A 23,272-nucleotide genomic window follows, 5' to 3' on the forward strand; every position below is an offset into this window, starting at 1 on the left:
GTTTAGCAATGCACTTCTTCTATTAAAGAGAACCTAGCACATAATAGTAGTTAGCAGCCACTTATTACAATTATATAAACATATACCAAGATAGATCTCGGAGGAGAATACTCCTTTTTAGAATTATACTCATTTTACCCTTTAGTCTAGTATCCTACTATTTATACTATATAAAACAGCCTCTCCTTTATTTGTTAGTTATAAGCCTAGTTCCCTAGTATATTAATTATAATTAAATACTACTATAGTCTACTCTATAAGCTACTGCACCCCTAAGTATATAAGTACTTTTACTTACCTAGTACTTCCTATCTATCCTTAATAAATTTATATAAGAGAGCTATAGAAAATAAGATATTATTCCTTTATAATAATCCTAGTAATAGGGTTACTAAATAGGTCTTAAGTATACCTAGAGTATATATTATTCTAATAAACTTAACCTAATAGTAAACCTAGTTTATATAGGTAGAAATAATTACCAAAAATCTTAATAAAGAAAAGTGGCCTATCCTACCTATAAAACTAATTTATCTAAATAAAAACGATATAAAGTATAATTATAATATAATATATTAATTAATAAAAAATAGCTAATTTAACTATAATAATAATTAGAAAGATTATAATAATAATCTATCTAAGTATAAGATAATTAAACTAGTACTTAATAAGGTCTCTAAGAGAATCTAAAATATACTTACTATTAAGATCTAGAATCTAATAGTCGAAGTATAGGAGACTGGTAAGCTACTAGCTATCCTATAATTATATTTCTCTTATATAGATATAAAGTAGGTCTAGATTATTAGGAGATAGTAGATAGTTATAGTAATAATACCAATTAAAGATATAGTAATTAATAGCTAGTTAATAAAATTAGAGAATCTCTATACTAAATATATAGTTATTGGAGTATGGCAGAACTAGGCACAATGCTTTATAATATACTCTCGAGGGGTCAAATGCGTAGTATTTAAACAGATAAACAACTAGGCGGTCAAGTATCAGGTCAAAGATGAGATTAAAGTGTATATCATAGGATGAAATAGTCAATTTGTCTAACTAATATTCAGTATAATTTAGGGCTTTCTTATAACAATCAAACATCGCAGATAACTCGGTAAATCAAAGATTAGATGATTTATAACTCTCTTTAGATAAATCATAACTTCTTCTTTGGATATAATAAAGTGAGTAATTAATAATATTATTAAAATAGGAATATATATATTCTAATGAGATCCGACGGCCACTGCTCCGCACGGTTACCCATTAGACCAAAAGGTCATAGCAAAGTCAGTTCATAGGAACTGACTTCACTGCAGTGGTATATATATATAGGTGCCCCACCACATGGGATCACATTAGTAACTTAGCTATATATTTAGTAAATATATAAAATAGCTTACTAAAATAATTAAAGGTATTTAGATTATAAAACCTTTCTTATATATAAATATTAAGAATATTATAAATAACCCTAAGTTATATAAAGTATATTAGCCTAATAGAATATTAAAGTAAGTCTTTTATTATATTTAAGATATAAATTTTAGACTACTTAGTTAGATATATTTTAATCTTATTATATTTCCTAAAGTATATAATAGTAATAAGTAGATCTCTTATTTCTATATTAATAATATCTAATACTATTAGGCCTTAATATATAAGAAGAAGAGTAGTTACTAATAAGTAATTATTAAATTTATCTTATAAATATAAATATAGTTTAATCTATTAATTTATATTTTCTATTCTAATAATAAAGGATTAATTAATTAATAGATAATAGACTTTATAAAAGAAAATAGGATTATTACCTAATAGACTATAGTTAGTATACTAGAATAGAATAGTTTTACTAAGTAATCTAAGGGAATAATTATTATTAGAATATAGTTATTTCTTTAAGAATTAAAGCTTTTAAAGAACCTTTAGCTAAAAGTACTATCTATATTATTAATAGATTATTAATAAAGTTAAACTCTAATAAGTAGATTATACCTTAATAAGAATTCTATTAATAAAGAATAGGTACCTTTATTCTAATTAACCTATTAAATCTTAGGGTTTATAGGTACTATACCTATATTAAGATCTAAGGAATTGCTTTATTAGATAAAATATATAATTAAGTAGAGATTAGGTATCTTATAAGATTTTATATAAGTAATATTATAATTATATACATTATATAGGTATAAGGCCTATCAACTAGGTAAGATACAAAGGGCTTAGTAGAGGGAATACAATGTATTAATAGTGTGTTAAGACTAATTCTTACTAGTCTTAAGGGGGGCCTAGGGGGTCCCTATCTATAAGGAAATCTATCTACCTATGTTCATATAACGAACCCCTTACGAATCGATATCGGAATAGATATATAATAATATAGATATTCCTTCCTAAGCCTATATAGACTTATATATATTTCCCTCTTATATAGATCTTTATCTATTATAATTATCTCCCTCTCCCTATATAGATATCCTTATCTATATATAAACGTAATTGCTAAAGAACGAAAGAATAAAGAATCAGAGAGGTATTAGGGAGTTTATATATTAAAGAAAATAAAGTAGTAGATATATTAAAGATTATATATAATAAATTAAAAGAAAGGTAAATAATAAGAGATATACTCTATATTTTATACTTCTTTTAAAAGGGTGGCTATATAAATATTATATCTCTTTAAGACTAATAATATATAGATATATATTATCTTTTTAGTAGAAAGGTACTATATAGACTTCTAGGATTTACTTCTAATTCTATACTAATTCTTTACTAGAATATATATATTTTATATAATATAGAAAATATCTAGAAATAGGTAGAGATTTAAAAGGTATAGATTTACCTTTATAGCGATATTCTTTATAGGTATTTATATAAAGAAATATACTTATAATAGCTATTATTTAGGGTATAATTATATTCCTTTAATAGTTTTATAGTAGATAGTTATAGTTATAATATATTTACTACCTTTTCTCTCTACTTTTCTATAATCTCTAAACCTTTTCTTCTAATTATTTTATCTTATTAGAATATATGTATTCCTGTTTTAATAATATAATTGATGATGTCATTGATTGCTTACTTTGTTATATCTGAAGAAAGTCATGATTCATCTAAAGAGAAGTCATGAATCATCTGATCTTTGATTTACTGAGTTATCCGCGATATTTGATTACTATAAGAAAGCCCTAAATTATACTAAATATTAGTTAGATAAATTAACTATTTCATCCTATAATATATACTTTAATCTTATCTTTGACCTAATACTTAACCGTCTAGCTATTTATCTATTTAAATATTACGCATTTAACCCCTCGAGAGTATATTATAAAGTATTATACCTAGTTCTACTATACTCTAATAGTTATAAGCCCGGCTTAACCCCTTTTATCTAAAGCTAATATTAACTATCTATCTAATCTTATCTTATTATCTAATCTTCTTCTATCTAATTTTACTACTATAATAGAAGTAAAATCCCTAGTTATACTTAGTTAGTAATCTAATTAGCTAATCTAGTATATATATATTAGATTAATTACTATTAGTTACTAACTATAGGATTATATTAATCTAGAAGAAATAATAACCTAACTAATATTAACTAAACCTATTTATCCTATCTTTACTAAGATATTTATAAATAATAAATCGATATTTACTTTAACTAATTATTAAGTTTCTCTCTAGTAAGAATTAAGATAAGAATATAAGATTAATTATAAATAATTTAAGATAATTAATAATAGGGCTCGAGCCCTATTCTATACTATTATTAGATTAATCTTAATTAATAATAGATAATTAGTTAGTAATACTATAGCTAATCGAGATACTTTATCTATACTATATAATATCTATATACTAATAAATAAATTAAGAAAATACTATATAATATACTAATAGTATACTTTATAGTAAGGACTATTATATAATCGATTAATTAAGAAATAGCTTATAAATTAGGAGAATATCTATATAGAAGTATCCTAAATAGAAATTACTAAAGCTATAGGATTATATACTTTATATAACTTTCTTAAAGCTATAGGATTATTATCCCTATATTTTATTAAGTATTAGACTAATTATTTTATAATACTTAAAGAATTAGGTAGAATATTACCTAATTTCTATTTATTAATTAAAAAATACTATAATTCTATTTATCTAAACCTACTAAAGATTATAATAAAGGTTATATATACTACCTTCTAAGGAAATAAATAAAGTAGTAAAGACTAAAGTAGTAAAAACTAATAGAAAGATTAGATAAAACTAATATATAATCTCTAATACCCTTACTAAGAAGATCTAAAGTAAGGAAACTATATATTTAATAACTACTACTATATTAATCCTAAGAAGAGACTAAATGATTAGAAAGTATTACCTAATATAAAAGAATAGTTTAAAAAAGCCTATTAATATAAAGGCTTTAATTATATATATTAAAATACCCTAAAAAAGTATACTTTAGATAATAAAAAGAATAAAATAATAATAATAATAATATAATTTAGTAGCTATACTACTATATAAATAATATAGATATTATATAATAATCTCTTATATAATCTCTAGGTATTTAATATAGGTTCTAATACCTATCTATATAATAATATAAGTAAGTTTATTAATTATATACTAAATTTATCCTATATTTCTATTGGAGATATAATTACAAAAATTGATAGTTTTAGGACTATTTTAGTAGAACCTACTAAGTTACCTAATTAAACTATATTTAAATTAATAAATATAGTATATTCCCTAGGTTTTTATCTTAACTTAATATTAGCTGGTTTAGTAGAGAAAGTAGGTATATAGTATAATAGACGAAAAAGCTACCTTAAAAATAATAAAGGAAGCCTTATTTATAAGGTTAAGAAGGATTCTAACCTAATTTTTGTCTAATAGTACTAAGATTCCCTTAATTACCTAATAATATTAAAGATTAATAATTAGATTAATAAAATTAATTTATCTAATCTTATTAACTATATAACTATACTAAATATCTTATATATAATATAGTCAGCTGATCCTTATATAGTAAGTAGGTCATATAATCTATAGTATACCTATTTAGGCCATCCTAATATATAAATACTCAATTATCTTAAAAAAGCTGCTGAAAATATTAAAATTAATAAGAATTCAACCCTCTCTTCTTATAAAATATACCTGATTTCTAAGGCAAGAAGACAGATATCCCGTCGACCAATCATAATAGGAGAAAACCTATTTAAAGCTATTTATTAGGACTTGATTTATATAATAGAAGTATACAATCACTGTAGATATATCTCTCATCTGATCGATCCTATGACTAAATACCAGATTTCGTCTAATCTTAGTCGCAAAGATCAGGTGACAGACGTAGTTCGCATGAAATTTGCCCTCATTGACACCCAATTCGACATCAGACCAAAGGTTTTGACGATAGTCTAATGGTATTCATTGACAATTCCAACTTCAATAGAGATGATTATACATTAAAACGACCATTCTTACCAAATGACGATAACGAAGAATCACCTAATAAGAAACATTGGACGAACCTAATTCTAAGCTATCTACGCGCGTTTTTAATAGCATTACTCTCTCAACTAAAGAAGATACCGGTTAATAGTTTACTAAAAGAACCAGATAACTAGTCAGAAGTATAAGTTTATACCTATAAAGCTGAATAGTACTATATAATATAAGTTAAATATAATAAGCTAAATAAGATAAATGCTTAACGTAATTCACAAGCGAGCCGGCCACACAAGCCAGCCGGCCACCCCAAAACATATAGTAAATGCGGTAAATTACAACTCGATATATCAACAACGGTAGTTTATATGGAGATTTCCTTATGGATTATTGCTTTTTAAGTCATATCTAGTATATTTAGGGAGTTTAGGAAAAGTTGATACCTTGATGGTTGCGTTATATATACTTCTAGCTTTTGGCAACGTAATTTTCGGTATTTTTTGAAATCATCACAAAATAGCCTTCTGCTTACTTTAATATTGATATATAGTGCTAGTAAGCCCTATCGATTACTATCGACAAATAAGGAGATAAGATGAAAACATGGTTGTTGAGATATAGATGTAGAATATATCGCATTTACTATGGTGTTTTGGGGTGGCCGGCTGGCTTGTGTGGCCGGCTCGCTTGTGAATTACGTTAGATACCTAAGAAAACTGATTATATAATATAATTACATTTAGATAAATATAGAGATATATCTTAGAATACCTACCTTAGGTATTAAATTCTTCTAATCTAATAGGTATTTAAATATAAATTAGATGAAAACGGCTTTTTAATATAGTTTAAAGCTTATATTTATATTTATAGTAACCTTTAGATTATTAAAGATAAAGAAGATATTAGGGCTATAACCCTAATAGCCTAGACCCTATATATATTACTAGTAATAGTAGCTATATTTAATCTAAAAACCTTCTAAATAGATATAGTAAATATATTTCTTAATAGTTCCCTTTTACCCTATCTATACTATTAGTTTCTACTAGGTTACCGATAATAAGGGTATATTTTATAACTAAACTAAGCTCTTTATAGCTTATAAATCTTACTATATTTATAGGAAAAAATAATTAAATTAAAGTTTATTAAGATAGGCTTTTATCCTATTCCTAAAGACCTATACCTTTTCTTAGATAGAAAGATTATATTAATAATCTTTATTAACGATCTTCTTAGTATATATCTTATAAAATACTAAAACTATATTAAATTTATTAGAAATTATCTTTATTAAAGCTTTAAGATAAAAGACTATAGTAAATTAACCTAATTTATTAGTATATATATAATTAGAAACTAGATAAAATAGAAAATCTAGTTAAACTAAGATATATATATTAAGAAGATATCCTATCGATTCTATCTAATTAATAGGAAGCTACTAAAGATACTACTTCTTAGTAAAAATCTTATTTATATATTACCTAATATATTATTATCTAATTATAAAGCTTATCTATAGCTAATCTAGTACTACTAATTATTAGTAGGATTAATTAGTTTTACTATAATTATAATATAACCTAATATTACTTTTATATATTAGATACTTTCTTAATAGCTAATAAAGCTAGAAAGAAGTCATATAATCGCTATAGAATAAATAATCTTATACCTTTATAAGATAAGATATCATTCTGTTGGAATATATGTGTTCCTGTTTTAATGATATAATTGATGATATCATTGATTGCTTACTTTGTTATATCTAAAGAAAGTCATGATTTATCTGAAGAGAAGTCATGAATCATCTGATCTTTGATTTACTAAGTTATCCGCGATGTTTAATTACTATAAGAAAGCCCCAAATTATATTGAATGTTAGTTAGACAAATTGACTATTTTATCCTATAATATATACTTTAATCTTATCCTTAACCTAATACTTAACCGCCTAGTTGTTTATCTATTTAAATACTATGCATTTGACCCCTCGAGAGTATATTATAAAGTATTATACCTAGTTCTGCCATACTCTAATAGTTATAAGCCCGGCCTAACCCTTTTATCTAAAGCTAATATCAACTGTCTATCTTATGATTTATCTTATCTTATCTAATCTTCTTCTATCTAATTTCGCTACTATAATAGAAGTAAAATCCCTAGTTATACTTAGTTAGTAATCTAATTAACTAGTCTAATATATATATATTAGATTAATTGCTATTAGTTACTAACTATAGGATTACGTTAATCTAGAAGAAATAATGACCTAACTAATACTAACTAAACCTATTTATCCTATCTTTACTAAGATATTTATAAATAATAAGACAATATTTACTTTAACTAATTATTAACTTTCTCTCTAGTAAGAATTAAGATAAGAATATAAGATTAATTATAAACGATTTAAGATAATTAATAATAGGGCTTAAGCCCTATTCTATACTATTATTAGATTAATCTTAATTAATAATAGATAACTAATTAGTAATACTATAGCTAGTTGAGATACTTTATCTATACTATATAATATCTATATACTAATAAATGAATCACAAAAATATTATATAATATACTAATAGTATGCTTTATAGTAAGGACTATTATATAATCGATTAATCGAAAAGTAGCTTATAAATTAGGAAAATATCTATATAGAAGTATTCTAAATAGAAATCGCTGAAGCTATAGGATTATATACTTTATATAACTTTCTTAAAGCTATAGGTTTATTATCCCTATATTTTACTAAGTATTAGACCAATTATTTTATAATATTTAAAGAATTAGGTAGAATACTACCTAATTTCTATTTATTAATTAAAAAATACTACGATTCTATTTATCTAAACCTACTAAAGATTGTAATAAAGGTTATATATACTACCTTCTAAGGTAATAAATAAAGTAATAAAGACTAAAGCGGTAAAAACTAGTAGAAAGATTAGATAAAACTAATATATAATCTCTAATACCCTTACTAAGAAGACCTAAAGTAAGGAAACTATATATTTAATAACTACTACTATATTAATCCTAAGAAGAGACTAAATAATTAGAAAGTATTACCTAATATAGAAGAATGGTTCGAAAAAGCCTATTAATATAAAGGATTTAATTATATATATTAAAATACCCTAAAAAAGCATACTTTAGATAATAAAAAGAATAAAATGATAATGATAATAATATAATTTAGTGGCTATACTACTATATAAATATAGACGTTATATAATAATCTCTTATATAATCTTAATCTCTTATATAATCTCTAGGTATTTAATATAGGATCTAATACCTATCTATATAATGATATAAGTAAGTTTATCGATTATATACCGAATTTATCCTATATTTCTATTAGAGATATAATCACGAAAATTGATAGTTTTAGGACTATTTTAGTAGAACCTACTAAGTTACCTAATTAAACTATATTTAAATTGATAAATATAGTATATTCCCTAGGTTTTTATCTTAACTTAATATTAGCTGGTTTAGTAGAGAAAGTAGGTATATAGTATAATAGATAAAAAGGCTACCTTAAAAACGATAAAGGAAGCCTTATTTATAAGGTTAAGAAGGATTCTAACCTAATTTTTATCTAATAGTACTAAGATTCCCTTAATTACCTAATAACGTTAAAGATCGATAATTAGATTAATAATTTATCTAATCTTATTAACCATATAACTATACTTAATATCTTATATATAACGCGGTCAGCTGATCCTTATATGGTAAGTAGGTTATATAATCTATGGTATACCCATTTAGGCTATCCTAATATATAAGTACTTAACTATCTTGAAAAAGTAGCTGAAAACGTTAAAATTGATAAGAATTTAACCCTTTCTTCTTATAAAATATACCTGATTTCTAAGGTAAAAAGATAGATATCCTATCGACTAATCATAATGGGAGAAAACCTATTTGAAGCTGTTTATTAGGACTTGATTTATATGATAGAAGTATATAATCACTGTAGATATATCTCTTATCTGATCGATCCTGTGACTAAATACTAGATTTCGTCTAATCTTAGTCATAAAGATCAGGTGATAGATGTAGTTCGGATGAAATTTGCCCTTATTGATACCCAATTCGATATCAGACCAAAGGTTTTGCATTATGTTAGAATATATATGTTCCTGTTTTAATGATGTAATTGATAATGTTATTGATTGCTTACTTTGTTATATCTGAAGAAAGTCATGATTCATCTGAAGAGAAGTCATGAATCATCTGATCTTTGATTTACTGAGTTATCCGCGATGTTTGATTGCTATAAGAAAGCCCTAAATTGTACTAAATGTTAGTTAGATAAATTGACTATTTTATCCCATGATATATACTTTGATCTCATCTTGACCTGACCCTTGACCGCCTAGTTGTTTATCTATTTAAACACTATGTATTTGACCCCTCGAGAGTACATTATAAAGTATTATACCTAGTTCTACCATACTCTAATAGTTATAAGCCCGGCCTAACCCTTTTATCTAAAGCTAATATCAACTGTCTATCTAATCTGATCTTATCTTATCTAATCTTCTTCTATCTGATTTTACCACTATAATAGAAGTAAAATCCCTAGTTATACTTAGTTAGTAATCTGATTAGCTAGTCTAGTATATATATATCAGATCAATTACCGTTAGTTACCGACTATAGGATTATATTAATCCAGAAGAAATAATGACCTAACCGATACTAACTGAACCCATTTATCCTATCTTTACTAAGATATTTATAAATAATAAATCGATATTTACTTTAACTAATTATTAACTTTCTCTCTAGTAAGAATTAAGATAAGAATACGAGATTGATTATAAACGATTTAAGACGATTGATAATAGGGCTTGAGCCCTATTCTATACCATTATTAGATTAATCTTAATTAATAATAGACGACTAATTGGTAACGCTATAGCTAGTTAAGATACTTTATCTATACTATATAATATCTATATACCTATAAATAAATCACGAAAACGTTATATGATACGCTAATGGTATACTTTATAGCAAGGACTATTATATGATCGATCGATCGAGAAGTAGCTTACAAATTGGGAGAATATCTACATAGAAGTATCCTAAACGGAAATCGCCGAAGCTATAGGATCATGTGCTTTATACGACTTTCTTGAAGCTATGGGATTGTTATCCCCACATTTCACAGAGTATTAGACCAATTATTTTATAATAATCAAAGAATCAGGTGGAACATTGCCTGATTTCTATTCGCTGATTAAAAAATACCGCGATTCCATTCGTCTGAACCCGCCAAAGATCGTAACAAAGGTTGTACACGCCACTTTCCAAGGCAATGAACAAAGCGGTAAAGACCAAAGCGGTAAAGACCAAAGCGGTAAAGATCAAAGCGGTAAAAACCAGCAGAAAGATCAGACGAAACCGACACGTGATCTCCAATGCCCTTGCCCTGAAGACCCATGCCTTTTCTCAGACGGAAAGGTCATATTGATGATCTTTGTTGACGATCTTCTTGGTATATACCTTGCAAAACACCAAAAACATGCCGAATTCGTCAGAAATCGTCTTTATCAGAGCTTTGAGATGAAAGACTGTGGCGAATTGACCCAATTCATCGGCATATATGTGATCAGAAACTGGATGAAACGGAAAATCTGGTTAAACCAAGATATATATATTAAAAAGATCTCCTACCGATTCTATCTAACTAATAGGAAGCTACTAAAGATACCACTTCCTAGTGAAAATCTTATTTATATATCATATGATACGTTATCATCTAATTATAAAGCTTATCTATAGCTAATCTAGCACTACTAATCATTAGTAGGATTAATTAGTTTTACTATAATTATAATATAACCTAATATAGCTTTTATATATTAGATACTTTCTTAATAGCTGATAAAGCTAGAAAGAAGTTATATAATCACTATAGAGTAAATAATCTTATACCTTTATAGGATAAGATATTATTCTATTGAATTTAATAGGTTATATAATCTATAATATATCTTTCGAGTAGCTTTAAATATAAGCTTTACTAATAATATTAGACGAAAAAGCTTATAAGGCTTTATTTTTACCCTATTTAGTAGTCTAATTGATTAGTTAGCGAGAAAATAGCGAGTTATTATAACGTTAATAACGGAAGCTGAATTAGTTATACTTTCTAAAGTAGCTAAATACCTTCTTTAAATGAAAAGACTACTTAATTCAATTGAATTCGATACCTAATACGATCTAATACTATTATATAATAATAAGTAAACAATTGATCTGATAATAAAATCCAATTCGCTGTATTAGATAAAACTACATTATATAGATATTAATAAACATTAGTTATGTAAAAAGGTAAGAAATAGAGATATATATCTCTAATAGATCCTAATAAATACTATAATTGCCGATAGATTGATAAAATACCTTTTATCATAAAAATACCTTGAATTCTTGAATCAGCTGAATTTGAGACAATTACCTAATTAGGTAACCGAATTCAATAATATTTAATCTATTCTTTTATTCCTGTTTTATCCTATGTTTGCAGCTTTTGACTAAGGTCAAAATCTGAAGGGGTGTGTTGGAATATATATGTTCCTATTTTAATGATATAATTGATGATATCATTGATTGCTTACTTTGTTATATCTGAAGAAAGTCATGATTCATCTAAAGAGAAGTTATGAATCATCTGATCTTTGATTTACTGAGTTATCCGCGATGTTTGATTGCTATAAGAAAGCCCCAAATTGTACTAAATGTTAGTTAGACAAATTGACTATTTTATCCCATGATATATACTTTGATCTTATCTTGACCTGACCCTTGACCGCCTAGTTATTTATCTGTTTAAATACTACGCATTTGACCCCTCGAGAGTGCATTACAAAGCATTATGCCTAGTTCTACCATACTCTAACACATTATAATGGAGATAGGAATTTGCTCCTATTCCTTATAGAATGTGAAGAAAAAGGAATTAAAGTTCACGTGACCCTACCTTATTAATCTAAGTAAAATGGCTATGCTGAGAGGTCAGGTACTTTAATCTTAATTATAGCGTATACTATGCTTATTAATACCAATTTACCTATATATTTATGGCCTAAGGTAGTTAATACTACTATTTATATCTAGAATAGGCTCCCTAATAAGTAGCTAAACTAGATATCCCCCTAATAAGCGCTGGTTAGCCGAATAGTAATACCCCTAGTTTATATAATGATAATCCTATCTTTATTAAATATCAAGATTTATAGCTATAAGGTATATATTCGAATCCTATTAATACCACACTTATTTAAAATAAGTGTATATATATAGATCGGCTATCTTATTAGATATAATACGACTAATATATGGTATATTTGGATACCCTAATCTAGGAAGATTATATATATATATAATATTATCTTTAATGAAATAAGCTTCTATACCCTAGAACGGGAGATTAATATTCTAGTGGTAAATAAGACTAATAAAGTGATCTTAATACTAATTTAGTCTGAATTCGACTAACTGATTAATAAAATTAAGGTTACTAAAGAAATCGATATACTAGATGAAATCGATATACTAGATAAAATAAACGATAAATAAGTAGAAGATTAATTAATAACTGAGGTATCTAAATAGCCTAAGGTAGAAGAAATAGAACTAGATAAAATCCTTAGTAATTAGCTAGTAATACTAGATAAGAGTGAACTAGACGAAATCCTTAGAGATTAGCCTATTATACTATTAGAAAGTATTAATGATTAATAACTATATAATAATAGTCTAATAGTATTTATTAATAATTCTAATTATAATAGAGATAATTATATATCTCTAAAACGACCATTCTTACTAAATAACGATAATAATAAAGAATTACCTAATAAGAAATATTAGATAAACCTAATTCTAAGCTATTTATATATATTTTTAATAGTATTACTTTCTTAACTAAAGAAGATACCGGTTAATAGTTTACTAAAAGAATTAGATAACTAGTTAGAAGTATAAGTTTATACCTATAAAGCTAAATAGTACTATATAATATAAGTTAAATATAATAAGCTAAATGAGATAAATGCTTAGATACCTAAGAAAACTGATTATATAATATAACTATATTTAGATAAATATAGAAATATATCATAGAATACCTGCCCTAGGTATTAAATTCTTCTAATCTAATAGGTATTTAAATATAAATTAGATAAAAATGGCTTTTTAATATAGTTTAAAGCTTATATTTATATTTATAGTAACCTTTAGATTATTAAAGATAAAGAAGATATTAGGGCTATAACCCTAGTAGTATATACCCTATATATATTACTAGTAATAGTAGCTATATTTAATTTAGAAACCTTCTAAATAGATATAGTAAATATATTTCTTAATAGTTCCCTTTTACCCTATCTATACTACTAGTTTCTATTAGGTTACTAATAATAAGGGTATATTTTATAACTAAACTAAGCTCTTTATAGCTTATAAATCTCGCTATATTTATAAGAAGAAACGATTAAATTAAAGCTTATTAAGATAGGCTTTTATCCTATTCCTAAAGACCTATACCTTTTCTTAGATAGAAAGGTTATATTAATAATCTTTATTAATAATCTTCTTAGTATATACCTTATAAAATACTAAAAATATACTAAATTCGTTAGAAATTATCTTTATTAGAGCTTTAAGATAAAAGACTATAGCGAATTAACCTAATTTATCGGTATATATATAATTAGAAACTAGATAAAACGAAAAATCTAGTTAAATTAAGATATATATATTAAGAAGATATCCTATTAATTCTATCTAACTAATAGGAAGCTACTAAAGATACTACTTCCTAGTAAAAATCTTATTTATATATTACCTAATATATTATTATCTAATTATAAAGCTTATCTCTAGCTAATCTAATATTACTAATTATTAGTAGGATTAATTGGTTTTACTATAATTATAATATAACCTAATATTACTTTTATATATTAGATACTTTCTTAATAGCTAATAAAGCTAGAAAGAAGTTATATAATTACTATAGAGTAAACGATCTTATACCTTTATAGGATAAGATATCATTCTATTAAATTTAATAGGTTATATAATCTATAATATATCTTTTAAGTAGCTTTAGATATAAGCTTTACTAATAATATTAGATAAAAAAGCTTATAAGGCTTTATTTTTATCCTATTTAATAGTCTAATTAATTGGTTAGTAAGAAAATAGTGAGTTATTATAATATTAATAATAGAAGCTAAATTAGTTATACTTTCTAAAGTAGCTAAATACCTTCTTTAGATAAAAAGACTACTTAATTTAATTAAATTTAATACCTAATATAATCTAATACTATTATATAATAATAAGTAAATAATTAATCTAATAATAAAATCTAATTTACTATATTAGATAAAACTATATTATATAGATATTAATAAATATTAGTTATATAAAAAGGTAAGAAATAGAGATATATATCTCTAGTAGATTCTAATAAATACTATGATTACTAATAGATTAATAAAATACCTTTTATTATAAAAATACCTCGAATTCTTAAATCAGCTGAATTTAAGATAATTGCCTAATTAGGTAACTAAATTCGATAATATTTAATCTATTCTTTTATTCCTATTTTATCCTATATTTATAGCTTTTAATAAGGTCAAAATCTAAAGGGGTATATTAGAATATATATATTCCTGTTTTAATAATATAATTGATGATATTATTAATTGCTTACTTTATTATATCTAAAGAAAGTCATGATTTATCTAAAGAGAAGTCATAAATCATCTGATCTTTGATTTACCGAGTTATCTACAATATTTGATTACTATAAGAAAGCCCTAAATTGTATTGAATGTTAGTTAGATAAATTGACTATTTCATCCTATGATATATACTTTGATCTTATCCTTGACCTGATACTTGACCACCTAGTTGTTTATCTGTTTAAATACTACGCATTTGACCCCTCGAGAGTGCATTATAAAGCATTGTGCCTAGTTCTGCCATACTCTAACAATACCTGATTTCTAAGGTAAAAAGACAGATATCCTATCGACCAATCATAATAGGAGAAAACCTATTTAAAGCTATTTATTAGGACTTGATTCATATAATAGAAGCATATAATCACTATAGATATATCTCTTATTTAATCGATCCTATAACTAAATACTAGATTTCGTCTAATCTCAGTCGCAAAGATTAGGTAATAGATATAGTTCGGATGAAATTTGCCCTTATTAATACCCAATTCGATATTAGACCAAAGGTTTTATATTGCGATAGAGATAGGAATTTACTCCTATTCCTCATAGAATACAAAGAAAAAGGAATTAAAGTTTATATAACCCTACCTTATTAACCTAAGTAAAATGGCTACGCCAAGAGGTCAGATACTTTAATCTCAATTATAGTATATACTATACTTATTAATATTAATTTACCTATATATTTATAGCCTAAGGTAGTTAATACTACTGTTTATATCTAGAATAGGCTCTCTAATAAGCAGCTAAACTAGATATCCCCCTAATAAGCGCTAGTTAGCTAAATAGTAATACCCCCGGTTTATATAATAATAATCCTATCTTTATTAAATATTAAGATTTATAGCTATAAGGTATATATTCGAATCCTATTAATACCTCGCTTATTTAAAATAAGTATATATATATAGATTGGCTATCTTATTAGATATAATACGTCTAATATATAGTATATTTAGATATCCTAATCTAGGAAGATTATATATATATATAATATCGTCTTTAATAAAATAAGCTTCTATACCCTAGAACGGGAGATCAATATTCTGGTAGTAAATAAGACTAATAAAGTGATCTTAATACTAATTTAGTCTGAATTCGACTAACTAATTAATAAAATTAATATTACTAAAGAAATCGATATACTAGATAAAATATATAATAAATAAGTAGAAGATTAATTAATAACTAAGGCATCCGAACAGCCTAAGGCAGAAGAAGTAGAACCAGACGAAATCCTTAGCGATTAGCTAGTAATACTAGATAAGAGTAAACTAGACGAAATCCTTAGAGATCAGCCTATTATACTATTAGAAAGTATTAACGATTAATAACTATATAATAATAGTCTAATAGTATTTATTAATAATTCTAATTTTAATAGAGATAATTATATATCTCTAAAACAACTATTCTTACTAAATAATAATAATAACGAAGAATCACCTAATAAGAAATATTAGATAAACCTGATTCTAAGCTATTTATATATATTTTTAATAGTATTACTCTCTTAACTAAAGAAGATACTGGTTAATAGTTTACTAAAAGAACTAGATAACTAGTTAGAAGTATAAGTTTATACCTATAAAGCTAAATAGTACTATATAATATAAGTTAAATATAATAAGCTGAATGAAATAAATGCTTAGATACCTAAGAAAACTAATTATATAATATAACTATATTTAGATAAATATAGAGATATATCTTAGAATACCTACCCTAGGTATTAAATTCTTCTAATCTAATAGGTATTTAAATATAAATTAGATAAAAACAGCTTTTTAATATAGTTTAAAGCTTATATTTATATTTATAGCGACCTTTAGATTATTAAAGATAAAGAAGATATTAGGGCTATAACCCTAGTAGCCTATACCCTATATATATTACTAGTAATAGTAGCTATATTTAATCTAGAAACCTTCTAAATAGATATAGTAAATATATTTCTTAATAGTTCCCTTTTACCTTATCTATACTACTAGTTTCTACTAGGTTACTAATAATAAGGGTATATTTTATAACTAAACTAAGCTCTTTATAGCTTATAAATCTTACTATATTTATAGGAAGAAACGATTAAATTAAAGCTTATTAAGATAGGCTTTTATTCTATTCCTAAAGACCTATACCTTTTCTTAGATAGAAAGGTTATATTAATAATCTTTATTAATAATCTTCTTAGTATATACCTTATAAAATACTAAAAATATACTAAATTCGTTAGAAATTATCTTTATTAGAGCTTTAAGATAAAAGACTATAGTAAATTAACCTAATTTATCGGTATATATATAATTAGAAACTAGATAAAACGGAAAATCTAGTTAAACTAAGATATATATATTAAGAAGATATCCTATCGATTCTATCTAACTAATAGGAAGCTACTAAAGATACTACTTCCTAGTAAAAATCTTATTTATATATTACCTAATATATTATTATCTAATTATAAAGCTTATTATCAGGACCCCAGTACTAAGAAGGCTGATGCCTAAGGTATAAGCCCTGTCATAGGGTGTGGAGCACCCATCCTAGGTACATGGGGGACTGTGGACTGGATAGGAGTAATGCGTACTGCCTACACAGCCTCCTTAGGTCATATGACCCATAAACCTGTATATTATCCTCGTATGCTGCTTCTTTAGAGAAGCAGCTATTAGTTCTAATATACCACTGCGTATACTACTATCTCTATTTCCCAATCCTCTATTATATATAGCATTCCCTTAGGTATTCTATACCTAGGGGTCTTATAGTTCTAATAGCTCTTAAATACTTGGATTACCTGATAGAGACTACCCCTCGTTCGCACTATATTGAATCCTTATAATATATAGTCGCAGGGACTTCCTACGATACTACAGCCTGACGAATAGGCTTCGACTGATTAAACCCTTCCTCCTACTATAAACCATCCTCCTATAGATATCTTGGAATCGATATAGGAAACCACTATACTATTAGATCTGATACTAGTGTAGTACCCTACGAACCTATCCCTATTAATACTCGATTAACTAAGGAAATGAGTCGAAGAAGCTAAGGTAAGAGAGGAATACTAAAACCTCCTTATAGAATTAGAAATCCTAGAGTAAGTAAAGCCTCCTACTCTAATAAGTGCGAATAACTATATTATACTGTAGGTTATAGAAAAATACCGCATTTATATACTGAGAGAGCCTATAAATATCAAACTATTCTATAGAAATATAACCTAGGAATACTATACCTTTATCAACCGACTTTAGTTGTACTTCGATAAGTACTAGTAATAGTATAATTTCGGCCTATATAAGGTAGAGGCTGCAGTTAAACAATTAGACGATTAGAGGAATAATGATTAGTAGTCTTATATAAAGATATTTAAAGAGCCTACTACCTAATAAGACTTCTAGGACTTCTACCTATATCTTATGAATAATCCTTAAAATATCTACTGAGATAGTATATTAGAGTATAGTATTCTATAGTAGAAGTAATATTAATCTATACGGATATTTATAATATAGCTCGATATAATCTATTATTACCTAAAGTACCTATATAGTTAATAGTACTAGAAGGAGTACCTCTAGGCTAAAGTGATCGATACTATTTATACTAAGTCGCTAAAATAGCCTACTAAGCTAGAAATGTATAAAGTGTATATTAGATACCTTTCTATAGTAGAAAGCTAAATCCCTAATTAGTAAAAATCACTTTGTGTATAGAAAGAGAAAAGCGCTAGCAGTAGTAAGAATAATGCTACTAAAATAGATCTAAGCCTGGATACTAGTCTTAGCTCTTATATCTCGTTTATGTTAGGTATAAAGAAACGTAAGGATAAGTCTAAAAATAAAGGTAAGGATAAGTAGGGTAAAAAACCCGATAAGAAATATAAGTGTAACGAATAAAAAATAAACCCTAATAGTATCCCTTATAGTAGCTACTTTAAGTATAGAAAACTAGGTTACTATATAGATACCTGTAAAGAGACTAAGGGGGATTTATAGTTAAAAAACTAAGTATCCTAGCGCTTGTAGTATCGGTAGCGTTAGGGCTTAATGGTATTAAGTAAGAGTTAGAACTTACTTTCGCTTATAAAGTTAGTATTGAAACTAACGATAGGGAGCGAACTATATAGACGCTAATAGACAGTAGGGCTAAGAAAATATTTATTAGTTAAAACTAGGTTAAATAGTACCTTCTATATATAGATATAGGCCCCCTGAAACCTATTATAGCTATAGACGGTCATATAGTCTACTCCTATAGCTCCTATAAGCTAAATAGTAAGCTGTAAGATAGTAGAGATATAGTACGTAACTATATACTCTCCTATAAAGTAGTTAAGATAATAGGTTATAAGATGATTATTAGTTATAACTAGCTAAAATCTATTAATCCTAATATTAATTAGAAAAACTGGGTATAGTATTATCGCCTATCTAGTAAGAAGATTGAAAAGATAACTATAGCGGCCTTTATATAAGAGATCCTCTATAGGGCCCTTATACTTATAGTATATCCTTATCTAATTGTGAAAGGTAAGCCTATCTTGCTCTTCGCTATAGTATAGGGTATAGAGAAAGCTTTACCTATCTAGTATTTAGACTAGGCTGATATCTTCGATCCTAAAGAGGTAGGGAAGCTACTGGAGAGTAATAAGTATAATTATACTATCGAGATAGAAGTAGGTAAATAAATTCCCTATAAGCTAATCTACCCCCTTTCTAAGATAGAACTTATAGTGCTTTGAGATTATATTAAAGAATATATTAAGAAGGGCTAGATCAGGCCGTTATAGAGCCTAGTAGGTATACCTATTTTATTTATACTAAAGAAGGATAGAGGGTTGTATCTATATATAGATTACCGGGGACTTAATATATTAACTCTTAAGAATCGGTATCCTCTGCTGCTAATTAGCGAGACCATAGATCGGCTATCCGGTATAAAGATCTTTATATAGCTTGATTTAAAAGATATATATTATTATATCCGAATTTGTAAGGGTGATAAATAGAAAACTATATTCCGGACCTGATATAGTTATTTTAAGTATATGGTTATACTATTTAGATTAGTAAACGTACCTACGATATTCTAGTTATATATTAATAGAGTATTAAACGATCTACTTGATATCTACTGCGTTATATACCTTAACGATATCCTCATTTATTTATAAACTAAGGAGCAGTATATATATGATATATATAAGGTACTAAATAGACTATATATATATAAGTTATATATAAAAATATCGAAATGTGCCTTCTATATAAAGTTAGTAGCTTTCCTTAGCTTCCTTATTATACCTAAGGGTATATCTATAAAGCTAGAGAGGATTCATACTATCTTAGAATGGCTAGAACCGCAATACTTATATAATATATAATAATTCATTGGCTTTGGTAATTTTTACTAGCGATTTATTAAGAATTACTTATATATTGCCGTACCCCTATCTGAGTTAATAAAGGGTGCTCTGAAGAAGAAGGGTACAAATTATTAAAAGTAAGGCTTTATCTTTATACCTAAAGTAAGGGTGGCTTTTAAAGAAATAAAGAAATGCTTCTTAAGTATACCTATATTATTCTACTTCGACCTAGAGAAGCCTATATAAATTAAGCTAGATGCTTTAGGATTTACTATAGCGGTAATTGCTATATAGCTAGATTCTAAGGGTCGCTAGTACCTAATTGCTTTCTAGTCTAGAAAGATGATTAGTACTAAAATGTACTATAAAACGTATAATTCAGAACTACTTATAATCGTTAAGTTATTTAAGTATTAGAAATACTATCTTAAGGGTAGTAAATTCCCTATATTAGTACTATCTGATCATACTAACCTATAATATTTCATGACTATAAAAGAGTTAACCAGGTATTAGGTAAGGTAGGTAGAGAAGCTTACTATATTTAACTTTATTATTGAGTACTACTTAGGAACCTTAAATCCTACTAATATACCTAGTCGCCGATTAGACTATATACCTAAAGAGAGAGAGTTCTTAGAGAACTTACTTTTACCTACTCTTTAGGAAAAGCTGTGAAAGAGTCTTAGTAATAATAAAGAAGTAGTATGAAGGTTATAATCTACCCTAGTATATAGGGTTACGGTAATACTAGACCTAAAATTGTATATCTCTATAAGGGTAGCTAATATGATATTAGTACCTAAATCTGATTATCTATATAGTATAGTGGAGGACTATAGTGATATAGTATATAATACCTACGATATAAGTATTATAGATAAGTATTACGCTACTAGTGATATAGGAATTCTAGACCCCCTGGTACTATGTCTAATGGCTATAAGAGCTTTTTAAGGTAAAATAGTATATATACTAGTGCTAAAGAACTCTATGGTGGAATTGCTCTATATGATATAGGATCGCGATCTGATATCATAGGATATCTATATAAAAATAGAGGAGGATAGTATTAGTAAATAAAAGCTAAGTAATATACCCTAGGGATTAACGCTAAATAGGCTATTTAGGTTTAATGACTACGTTTATATCCTAAGAGAGACTACGATCTTATATAAAATTATAAAGATATACTATAATAACCCCTAGGGAGGCTATTATACTAGTAAACGTACCCTTGAAGCTATCTGGTATAAGTTCTATTAGTATGGAATTATAAAGGATATAAGGGAGTATATATATAACTATATAAGTTATTAACGCAATTCGGTTTATAGGTATAAGCTATATGGATTATTGCAGCTACTACCGGTACCTAAGAGGCCTGGTAAGTGGCTTAGTATGGATTTTATTACTAGAATACCTCTATTATAGTAGAACGGTAAGGTATATAACGTAGTACTTATCTTAGTAGATATATTTATAAAGTATACCCTTTATCTTCCTTATATAAAAGAAATTGATATACCTAAGTTAGCAGATTTATTATATAAACGTATAATTCCGATCTTTAGTATACTAGAGAACCTAGTAAGCGATAGGGGCAGCCTATTTATTAGCTAGTTCTAGTTAACCTTCTATTTTCTCCTTACAGCTAAGTGCTAGTTATCTACTACGTTCTACCTATAAACCGATAGCTAGACTAAACGCTAAAATCAGGTATTAGAATATTTCCTTTGGTTATATATTAACTAGGAGTAAGATGACTAGGTATACTAGCTACCTATCGCGGTATTTATATATAATATAACAACTCACAGTGTAACCGGAAAGTCACTATACGAAGTATTAATAGGTTATAACCCGTCTATCTAAGATAGTATTAAAGAGTACCCTAAGGAGTACCATATAGATACTATATAAAGGGTATAGGAAATCTAAGAAATAAAGGGCTTTATAAAAGAGTGACTTACTAAGGCAAAAGAGTCGATAAAGTACTATATAGACAAATACCATATAGATAAATCCTTTAAGGTTAGTAATTAGGTATATCTTAAGAGTAAGAATGTAGAAATAGGTAGGCTGAGTGAGAAACTAGATTATAAAATACTAGGTCTATTTCCGATTCTTAAGAAGGTCGGTATATAAGTATATAAGCTATATCTATCCCCCTATTTTAGATTGCTATACCTAATGTACTATATATTAGTATTAGAATTATATTATAGTAATACTCCGACCGACGATAATGCTCCTAAACTAATTAAGATTAATAATTAGGTAGAGTATAAGATCGAACGTATCCTATCCTATTAAGGTAAGAAGAATAAGTCCTACTTAGTTAAGTGGTATAGCTATAACGATATCGAAGTAACCTAGGAACTGCAGTCTATAGTCGAAGAGACTAAGGCCCTTAATAACTATAAGGCTAGGTTAAATATAGCTGTAAAGATACTGAAGAAGATAAGGACTAAAAACGTGTACTTGAAATATAAGAAGCTTTGATTATAAATTAAAAATTAGTATTGCGCTCCCTATACTTAATAGGATTTATATATAGGCGTAGGTAAGGTTAGTATACCTA

Source organism: Penicillium psychrosexuale, assembly GCF_028828465.1.
Source record: "Penicillium psychrosexuale strain IBT 29551 chromosome Unknown utg000002l, whole genome shotgun sequence".
NCBI lineage: Eukaryota > Fungi > Ascomycota > Eurotiomycetes > Eurotiales > Aspergillaceae > Penicillium > Penicillium psychrosexuale.